The sequence below is a fragment of the Mus pahari genome, chromosome 13 (genome assembly GCF_900095145.1).
Source record: "Mus pahari chromosome 13, PAHARI_EIJ_v1.1, whole genome shotgun sequence".
Lineage (NCBI taxonomy): Eukaryota > Metazoa > Chordata > Mammalia > Rodentia > Muridae > Mus > Mus pahari.
In genome coordinates, this window is record NC_034602.1 from 48207645 (window position 1) to 48216545 (window position 8901).

The 8901-nt window shown below is 34.6% G+C and overlaps 1 non-coding gene across 1 annotated transcript; it reads left to right on the forward strand.

Annotated features, from left to right (window-relative positions):
- The first annotated feature begins 8448 nt into the window (after positions 1 to 8448).
- On the forward strand, positions 8449 to 8593 carry LOC115065261. The gene has a single exon (XR_003845055.1). It is a non-coding gene; the product is annotated as a small nucleolar RNA SNORA48 (small nucleolar RNA).
- Positions 8594 to 8901: the final 308 nt, after the last annotated feature.

Sequence of the window (8901 nt, forward strand, 5' to 3'; positions counted from 1 at the left end):
TTCAATCTTTGTTCTCAGGCATCTGGTCTTTGTGCATGTAATCTTCCACGTGGCACCCTCCAACACTATATAAGCAGCTACTTCCCTTAGTGTTTATAATTTACATCAATGAAATGATGCATGAAAGATATGTAGAGTTATTACTAGCACATATTACATCTTTAATAGATACTATTCTTATGAAGTAAGAAGTCAAAGACATGGATTTATAAAATGAATTTCAGCCTGTTTTTTTTTTTAATAGCTATGATCTTTTATCTCATTCTTTCAACTTACATGTATCAATCTAGATATTTCTAAGGTATGAATGATATATACATACTAAAGGCTAATATTTAAGCATAATTCCTCTGAGAAAACATGTTAAAATGCCAAAGTTACTTAAATTCACTAATTACTTCTAATAATTCACCATCAAACAAACCAGTTTATGGATTCATTTTATAAAATTTCATTCACATTATGTTTCTAAGATTGTATCTTTTGGAAAATTTGTATGACTGAAAAGTCAGTGATATGTTCATATCTGCTAATTATTGATTAGAATTGAGAGAAAAAGAAATGTACACTAGTAAAAATTTCTACTCTGTAAGATCATACATCAATGTCAAAGTTGTGTTATGTCTTTTTGTACTCATAAAATATGTTATTTTATTTTTTAAAAGTAGAAAAAACAATTTATTTTGCCTTATATATTGAATTCAAAAGTAGTTTTTTTCCAATTTTATTTCCTTTTCATGATGTTTCAAAAAGAAGGGAAAACGTTTAGAAGATGCCTTTCTTTCTTCAGTGTCAATGTAGAATAAGACAGTCAATTAGAAGTTGTTCCAGGAAGACTTTACAAGGATCTCTGAAGATTAACAACAACAAAAATGACAAATAAGGAAAGAGTCTACAGAGCATAAACAACTTTAAGGTGCAAAATCACATTTAAAATGAATATAAAAAAATACCTGAGAGAAGGGTTATTAGTAAAGGAAAAAGATCAGAAAAGAAGGAGGTTAAAGATCAATCTCTACAGCATCTTTAATTTCATTGAAGTGAAAACATGAGGGAAGGAATTAGAGTCATTTCTGGACACAGTAAAAAATTTTGTTGAAGATGTCACTAGTCTCATGGAAAGACAAATAACTCATTAACTACAATTATGAACATATATAAACAAGAGTTATGGGCATGGCTAAGAACAGTTTTGCACAAAAATTGTGAGAATCAATACATAGTGCTGAAATAATCAATGCATATGACCACATAAGGCAAAATAGATTTCATTTCCAAATATTCCAAAAGAAACTTGTTAACCTAATTATTAAATAATCCATACATTAAAAGTAAAAATACTGAACAGAAACAGCTCCCTCAAAAGATATCTATTCTTCATTAGAATTGTTCAATTTGCCACTTAGTTTTATTTCTTGTCTTGTGGTTGCTTATATCCATGCCTAGACAAAATGATCATGAACAACCTAGTTAGCTAATCAATGAAATTGGGTATTGTTAAGTCCAATGACCCATATGGCCAATTTAAGAGAAAAAAACAAGTTACATATGGCAATGGAGATTCGGAAAAAAAACAAAAACAAAAACACAAATCTTCATTCCAGGCTGAATAAATGCCATATTCTTACATTTGTTTCCTGTTTAGTTTATTAGTATCATGTATGAAGATATGGCACACTTTCATAGTATCTTTGTGATGACTTGTTAAAACAAAACAAGCAAGCAAAGGACAACAGCATGGTCATATTTTTAAAGCACAATTAAAAAGTAGTTTAAAACATATTTTTCAAAGATTTGGAGTGGCTTGATAAGAACTGTCACTATTTTGATTTCTGTCTATTAGACAATGAAAGGTGAATTCCAAATATTTTTGATACATAAAAATTTATAGAAGTGTGAAACACATATTGGAATATATTTGATATGAAAGATTTTGATAATTAATAGAATTGTCATCCAAATATCTGAAACTAAGAACTTTATAATGTTTTCATGTTTTGGGATAATTTTCATCAGATAACCATATATTATAATGTTGTGTTTTTTTTAATCCACTGGGAAAGATCAAAGACTTGGACTCAATTCAAATTTTATTAAATGAATTTGTTGTTACTACTAACAGAAGGAAGGCAGCCTAACAGGCAAATAATATCCACTATGAGGGGGTCTAAAGGCAGTGTTCATGAAGATGGATACCAATTACCAATGGAATATGTGGCTGGGAAAGAAAATTGTTTTACTCCCTCAGTTGTTGCTCTTTTCTGTTGATTGGTTATAAAAAGACTTCTTCTCAGTCTCAAAGTAATAAGGCAGTTTATGAAGAAGTAAGGAGTTCAATCCCTCTCACAAAACCACCATGATCTGATTCTGATCTTACCTGAAGTCCCTCAGGATCACACATGCAATCCAGAGCAAAGGGATGCCTTGTTGTAGCGTGCCACATCATCCGCCATTACAAGATGGCACTGACTTCCACTGCCCATCTGATAACAAATTGTTTGCCGCCTTGAGACAGACATGCGCAGTGCTATACAGTAATGACTCAGCACAAGTCCTCTTTCCCCAACCTTATGTAAATGAGGTGATTCCTGCTTTAGCCTATCCTGTGGCGGCAATAAGGCACAGAGCACACAGGCAGTGAACGCTCCAGTATATAGGGTGGCCTCGCTAGTCCATTGGGGTCCCCATAGCATCATGAAAGGAGTTCCTGAATAAAGTGCTGTTGAGAAGGATCTTCGGTGTTGCGTCGTTCTTGCTGGTCAAGTGCAGTCGCTTCACCTGGTACCACATAATTTGTCTTTGACCATCACAGGTTGTTAGGTGTAAATTATTACACACGACTGAGCACTCTGGGGAAAGGGTCACTAATTGACGGTGATAGAGCAGTCAGTAACATAATGCCAGGGGGTTAAGACTGCCTGCCCTATCCCCATGATGCCACCTTTTGACAATGTAGTGTCATGATGAGATTTTAGGATAAAAACACAATGAGATGCAGCTATATACAGATTAAAATGGTTACATGACTAAATGAGGCCACGACTAGAGATATTAAGAATGGAGGAACTCACTATATAGGTTAGTACATATACATATTTGTCGAATTCAGAAATTATGTTCATTTATCTTAATATTAAACATTGTTTTACCATATTCTACAACGTTTGTGCTTCCAAGCACATATCCACATTAGTTAATATGTGCCTACAAAAATCTACACATTAATGTTCGGAGTAACTTTATTCATAATCATGAGGATTGAGACAAAGTTGTCTTTCAATACATGAGCGGGTGAACACCTATGGCACATAATACAATTAAGTACTTTTTGATATGCTCTCAAGTCATTATCACACATAGAGGGAATTAAATTTCATCTTCATTAGGGAAATAGACAGTCTGTTAGGGACATACTCTGTATGATTCCAACTTACGACATTACTGTAAAGATGAGGTGATCCAGGTAGAAAACCAATCAGTCATTACCAGAAATACAGCATGAAAGAATAAGAATAAACACATAGAGAACAGAAATTTTAGGGTAGGACAATCATTCTGAATGAGCCTGTTATAGTAGAATCAAGTATACGTTCATATCAACAAAACTCTAAAACACAACCAATAAGTTTGAAGGACAAAGAGCTTTAGTTTTAGCTACAAACTTTAATATCATCTGGGAATGCCATTTCACTCGATGGATCAAATACACCACACTATTACAGCTTTTGATGATAATTGAAGTTGCTTTGGAGAATTGAAAGCTTACAAAACTGTATTTTTCCAATCATTTCCTTGGCAAACTTGAAAGTGATTTTCCAGTGAAGTCCTGTCATTATGTTGTTCCACTTTCTGCTGGTTTCCAGAGGTTCAGATGAGAAACAATTTATCAGTTGATCTTAGTGCACCGAGAGGCTCAGGCTGCTCCCCTTTGTTCAGCGTGTTCTTTACAGTGCAGCCCACTGAGTGTGACTTTATACATGTGTTCATTTTCAGCTATCCTGATATACACCCAATTTGTTTCCAAGTTATTGTTTATTTTTTTATTGTATTTCTTTTCTTTCTTTTTTCCTTATAGGACTAATATTTTATTTTTAAAATTCTTTAAAAATGGTATATTTCACCTTTGAAAATTTCAAATATCTATCTTTGGTTTGCCCTTTGTCCCTTTCAGGGAGTTTATTGCCACTGTTTTATTTTTGCAGATGTGCCCATTTTTCTTCAATGTGTTTTCTATTCTATCCGTTAAGCAACTTTTACATATCTATCTCATCTGTTGAATTTGTCTTTGCCAAGTCGAATCTCTATTTAGAATTTTAGTTATTGTTAACTAGACATTTTTATTTTCAAGTGAAGACTTTCCATTTGATTCTACTTGCTTATATTTTCTTGTTAATAGTAATTTTATCTCTAATAATTAGCAAACTGTGTCCAGTATCATTGCTAGACCTAGCAATAGTAAACATTATGGCCTTTTGTTTGTTTGATATTTTGTAATAGACAATTTGAAGATTTTTGTTAAATAATATGAAATAATAACTTGGTTATATTTTCTCTAACATAACTGTTAAAATGTTATGCTATATTAGTATTTCAACTTTATTAATATAATATTGTCCATTTTAAGGAAACTATGCACTTCTGGGTATAACTCTTGTCTTGCTGAATGGCAATGTTGCTATACTCTTGTTTCTTTCTCTATGAAATAATTGGTATTGTCAAATCACAAATTCTCATTCGTCAGTGGTGGAAGTCGAAGACAATAGCTCCGGCCTCTGTTTAACTGACTGGGTGTTTTAAGCTGAAGCTTGATTGAGTGAAAGATTTCCCTATTCTTGACATCAGTTTATGATTTGGCAGACTAGTTGTCCAACAACCTCTATACAGTATTGTATATAGTAGCTGTTGATCTAGCAATAAAGGGTAAGAAAAATGCTTTGAATGTTTTCAGCTCTGTTTTGTCAGTTTTTCTGTAGGACCCTTAAAAGTCCCCTGTTTCTATATAAAACACAGCAACAATCAGGAGTAAGAGGTTGATACTGGCCCTTTTTCCACTCCTGTTCAGTGATTTATCTTCTGGGAAAATTGGCTCAAGTTTAGCTGTCCCATCTGCCATAGACAGTCTTTGTCCATGCATCTGGGCATATTTTCATCCATCTTCAATGCTGCTGAGGTAAACATGATCTCTTCATATATATTTCAAATTTTTGTATAAGGAAAACATTTTATTGTTAATATAAAATATCTTGATGTAAGTTTAACTAAGCATATTACAATTATTTTTATGAAAATGTACATAATAAAAAAATAATATTTCATGTGTTTTAAATGGTTGCTTTGATGCAATAAAAGTAGGGAAGAAAGCAAAACTGTTAAGGAGGGTAAGAGAAGATAATAAATTAAAACATGCTTTGTAAAGATGGATCGATTTCTTTTTATATGTTCATTGGTGCTTTATATTGGGTTAGGATTTAGATTTGGTAACGAATTTACAAACACGGCCACTTTTGTGCTTTCTTCTTATCGTATTTCACTGCAGACAGACCTCAGTCGGGTCTCAATCAGCAGGAAAACTCAGGGTTCCAGTTACAGGTGAGCAAGGCATTGGCGCAGATGACAAACAGACCTGAACACAGAGAGATTGTGTATCTGAATGTAATTTCTCAAAGCGAGCACCAGTCTTATGATACAGAAGAAAAACAAGAAAGCTGGGTAAATACATTCACCAAGGTACATTGGTTCTGTACACAAAACAAAGAAAATGCATACATAAAAAAGATGGTGGGAGCCAGGCCAGCCCTGTTTTCAACTGAGACAGGAACAACCCTTAATTAAGATCAGCTAAACACAGGAGCCAGGTAAATGCTCTGATGCAATGCTAGTCTATTGTTAAACCCATCTCTAGGGGTCCTTTGTAAATACCTGATTATGCTATTCCTCTGGACCTAGTGAAAAACATGTACCAGGGGAATTCTGTTCTGCTAACCCTTTTTATGAATAAAACTATAGTTCCTCCTAAAACCACAACCCACCTACTTCCTAGGTCATTGTAAATTCCTGTGTATGGGAGGGACTTGGCTATTGTTCTAAGTATTTACTATGTAGACTAGTCCTGAGCTTTCTAGCTCTATTCAAGCAAATTGTAATGCCTGATTACTTTCACTGTCTCTACTAGAGGTAAATTTGAATATGACTGAATAGGTAACATTCTTACTGAATTCCAAGCTCAGGGTCAGCTTCAAGGACTTCCTAGGACATTGGAACACTGGTGGAGGCTAATCTAACATGTCAAAATCAATCCTTAAAGGCACTTATATTAAAACAATACTGAGGCCAGGCCTGGTGGCACACGCATGCCTTTAATCCCAGCACTTGGGAGGCAGAGGCAGGCAGATTTCTGAGTTCGAAGCCAGCCTGGTCTACCGAGTGAGTTCCAGGACAGCCAGGACTATACAGAGAAACCCTGTCTCAAAAAAACAAATAATAATAATAATAATAATAATAATAATAATAATAATAATACTGAAAGAGAGCAGACAGATCTATACACCAGACTAACATGGGGAAAGGTTAGGAGCATACGTGCTATGGGAATGCCAAGATTCCAGGAGGCTAAGTTTCTGTGGAACTCTTTGCCTCAGGACTGCTTCCAGGCTTTTAGGCCTGTTGCGCAGACTTCACTGAAGTGGATATAGCAGTATTTGACAGCAATAGTCAAGGAAATAGGTGAGGCTAATAGTAATTACTTCATTTTCAATTAATCATAAATTACATATTGTTTGTTGGGTCTGACATAAACAAATTATTATTGTGAGTACAGATCTATAATAGAGAGAGAAAACCAACAAATACTGTGTCTTGTAATGCAAGGTGCCATGCCATATGGCAGATCACAATGGAGGGTAGGTCTCAAAAATACAAAGGGCTTTTATCAGTCTTCCCATAACATGAAACTAACTCCAGCAATTTTTACTTAGGAATAAAATAGTTGGCAAATTTTGTGACCACCTGGGATAATAATAGGATTACTGTATTGTTTAGTAACTAAGAAACTAACTTTGTTTTATGGATACTTTTTATAGAGGCAGGATTAGTGCTTACAGTCAGCATACTACATCTAAGGATTCTAGCATCAGTAGAAATAACTACAGTGGAAATGATAAGCATACTTTAGCTGAAGCCTTTCATCAGGTTAAATTTTCATTGCTTTCCCCTTCTTTTGTTGGAAGCAATTGTCCTTGGTTATTCAAGCTACTGTATGAAGTTTCCCTGGCCTGCAAGGCTTATACACAATAGAATTTATTGTGCCTAGTGTTGGAGTACCAAATTAAGTCCCTAATCACAGGCTGATAGATTTTCCATAATGTAAGAACCATTTCCTTGTTCATAGATGGCCATATATCCTGCTGTGTCCTCAAATGGCCTAAAAAGCAATGTGACTCTCATGAATGTCTTATAAAGACATTAATCACAATTATGAATTCACTTCTTCACTGTGTCCTAACTCCTAAGAACCCCACTTCCCAGAATTGTGATAGCATGGGAATTATGAGAAGACATGACAATCCTTGCTCTTATACATGCTAAATTTTCTTTGTGGGTTACTTCTTTGCTAATAGTTCAGACTGTTTTGTTGGATAAAGCCACCAAAACTAAAGAAAGGATGTGTATTCCAAGTTGGGGTTCTGAGGGTATGGTTGCTAATTTATTATAAACTAAGAAGAGAGATGTTTCTTTCTGTTGTAATTAGATAATAGATTGATTATGTAAAATACTACATGTGTTTATAGCCATTTTTGCCATTAGAGAGAGGCATTTTTTCTTTAGACTAAAGAGGATATGAATCCAAGACAGATCAAACAACATTTGAAGAAATATTTATGTCTGTCTTCTCCTAAACAGGAAATAGGGGTGATGATGACAATCATGCTATTCAGTCTAATAAAGCATATGTTTGTTTGTACATTAGTTGATTTTGAGTTTTACTCTATTTCTTCCAAGATGCATCTTGACCAAAAGAGAATTTCAGAGTTGGATCATGTGAATGGGCACTGTGACAACTGAAATTGTTCTAAGGGATAATTTTTTTAAAACCCTAAAAGAACAAATTGTCTCTGTTAAATAGAATGGTGTTAACTGTTTAGAAGATGGAGATGAACTGTGTTGATATTATAATTATGTAATCATAAAACTGTTGCAAAACTCAGCTTAGAGGAATGTTGAACTGGGAACTTAAAATAAGAGAGAAAATTTTAAGGTCTTCTGGTATTAAATTTTGCTGGAGGAACAATAAAAATTCTTTTTTTTAATTTAAAATCATTGTGGTTAATTTCAACTCAGAGTTAGTTTCTAGATTTAACATCTTAATATTTGTGTACTACATGTTTCAATATTAGAGTTGCTCTAGATTTCTCTAGATGTGCAAATGTAGATGATTCATTAAAAAATATTATCCCTTGTTCCAATGGGCAAAGAGAAACCTGGTTGGTATTGTTGTTCTTATATTAGTCAGGGACTGAGCAGTTGGCAATCCACTGTACTTCCTAGCTTGATGCTTGGCCTGGTGTTTTAAGCTGTTTAAGACAGGGATACATCAAATCAAATATCAAATCAAATTCAGGCAGCACAGTGCAGGAGCAGAAGACAAACAGAGACTTGTTTTTTGCCATGTCCTGCAGCATGGGATGAGAAGATGACCACAGACCTACCCTATGACCCCTGGCACAAGGCTCAGAGCACCGGCAGGCTGTAGCAAGGCATTGCTGTCATGCCATGCAATGTGAACTGAGGATGTCACAAAGGGACTCATCAGTCAAGTGGCCAGCCTACAGCTGATGTCACTACAGTTTGCAAGTATCTGGTAGGCAGATGGGTGAGACACAGAAATGTAACAGCTTGAGCATT